Source organism: Macrobrachium rosenbergii, chromosome 51 (genome assembly GCF_040412425.1).
Source record: "Macrobrachium rosenbergii isolate ZJJX-2024 chromosome 51, ASM4041242v1, whole genome shotgun sequence".
In the NCBI taxonomy this organism is placed as follows: Eukaryota; Metazoa; Arthropoda; class Malacostraca; order Decapoda; family Palaemonidae; genus Macrobrachium; species Macrobrachium rosenbergii.
In genome coordinates this window covers 53,987,883-53,990,382 of record NC_089791.1, presented here as the reverse complement: position 1 = coordinate 53,990,382, position 2,500 = coordinate 53,987,883, and positions in this window count along the sequence as shown.

Sequence of the window (2,500 nt, the reverse complement as noted above, 5' to 3'; positions counted from 1 at the left end):
TGTAGTGGTTCAGGGAGAAAGTTTGATATGAAAAAAAAAAACGAGAAATTTTGTGGTTCAGGGAAAATCGAATTCATTCGACCTTTCCTTGGGCAAACCGAAAGCTCGGAGGAAAATGTTATAAATTTATATTAAAGGGCAAATTAGGAATAATAGTTTACTATAGATACGGTGATGCACCCTCTATTCAACAATACGATCAAATTTGCAAATAATTTTTTACATTGGCTTATCCTTCCGTTAATTTTGATTCAAGATTAAAATAGTTGTTTAATGCTAATTTTTCCATGATAGCAAGAGAATGTCATAAGATTTTAACAAAATTAAACTATAGAGTATAAGAATTTATACTCTATAGTTTTGTATAATGGAAAAATTTATTACTGATGGGTTTCTTTTTTCCTCCAGAAGGGTGTTATATATATATATATATATAATATATATATATATATATATATATATATATATATATATATATATATATATATATATATATATATATATATATATATATATATATATATATATGTATATATATATATATATACAAATAAAAAACTATCAGTAAGAATATTTACAGAAAATTATCAATATTCATTCCATTTCTCTGCCACTTTATTCGTAAAATCATACCATTACCTTAAATTCTTCACGGAAATCGTTGGAACGCTCATGCGAAATGTCCAGTGAAATGTATTCATTAATACAGGTACGGTACTTGTTCCACTTCCTAACATTTCGCCGTCATCACATTTTGGGAACATTACTTCACAGTAAATCCGCTACTCATGTTTTAGGACGCTTCGAAGACTGATAAAATCATTTTCGTTTCATGAATACACTAGATTTATACCCCAGTAGGTAGGTATTACTTAAGATTCTTTGCGGCATCCCTCAGGCCCCTAGTGCAACCTCCTTCATTCCTTTGACTGTGCCTCCGTTTATATTCTCGTTCTTCCATCTTACTTTCCACCCTCTCATAACAGTTGTTTCATAGTTCAACTGCGAGGTTTTTTCCTCCTGTTACAGATTTAAAACCTTTTTACTCTCAGTTTCCTTTTCAGCTCTGAATGACCTCATCATGGGTCCCAGCGCCTAAATTTCATATTCCATTCCATACCATTAGATATATACGAGTATTTGCACTTTTGCTTACAAAACCTGTCTTTGGACGGTCATAGGGATAATCTCTCTCTCTCTCTCTCTCTCTCTCTCTCTCCTCTCTCTCTCTCTCTCTCTCTCTCTCTCTCTAATCTTGTCTTTTAAATTGGAATTCTACCAACTGTCAGATCTCAAAGCAAGACCTGACTTACGCAAGTTGTTGATACCTTGACGTTCCTGGAAAAAAAGACGGAGATCCTCTCCTAGTAAATTCATGGTGCAAGTTCCAAACTGAACGGAGAAAATCCTGGTAGATTACTATTTTCTAAGTAATTTTATCACAAAAGAACGAAATAGGTTCCTTGCCTTACGGAGAAGGCCGGCATTCTCAATTGTCAAAGCTATTTTCTTAGTTGTCTCAATGTATCATTGAAGAATGTGTTGATGAGGCTATTTAAGATATTAATTCAATATCGTTCATCAATACACAACTCACTTTTTGTGCCCTGCACCAATATGCAGTAAATGTGCCTCGCTGCTGAACTTAGCAGTTCCAGAGATCCTTTATTCCTCACACCGCTGGACTGTGGAACAGTCTCCCTGAGGATGCTGTGAAATTGGAGCCTTGAAAGTTCAAGCGAAGATGCAAAGCATTACTACCCTAAGCCAGTTTTCCTTGCATTTTAATCATTTACTTACACTTTCGTCGATTTATTTATTTAATTTTTTTTTCTTTCCTAATAACTGGTCTGTACTTTTTGTATTTACTATTACTTTATTTACTATTACTTTCTGTTATCTCTTGCAAATGAATCCCATATTCTTTGGAAGCTTGAATTTCGAGTCAGTGGCGTCGGTGGGTTTGTTCCACATGAATGGGGTTCATCTTCATAATAATAATGATAGTTATCGGGAAAGTTATCAAACAAAAGTAAAAACCATCACTTTAGTTGGTCTGATATCTTATATTATTATTATTATTATTATTATTATTATTATTATTATTATTATTATTATTATTATTATTCAGAACATAAACCTTATTCATATGGGACAAGCCCACCACAGGGGCCATTGACTTGAAGTTCAAGCTTCCGAAGAATATTATGGCGTTCATTAGGAAGAAGTAAGAGGAGGTCAAGGGAAATACAGAAGGAAGAGATCTCACTTATTGAAAAAGAAAAAATAAATTCATAAATAAATAAATAGGTAAAAATGTGTTAATTAAAATGCGAAGAGAATAGTATTAGGGTAGTAATGCATTGCATCCTCGCTCTAACACCTTTTAGACTACAACAGAAAAGTCACACTCTTGATCTCTCTGCTTTTTAGTTTTCTGTGAAAGAAAACTATTGAGATGGCTATTTGCCTGACCGTCCGCACTTTTTCTGTCTGCTCA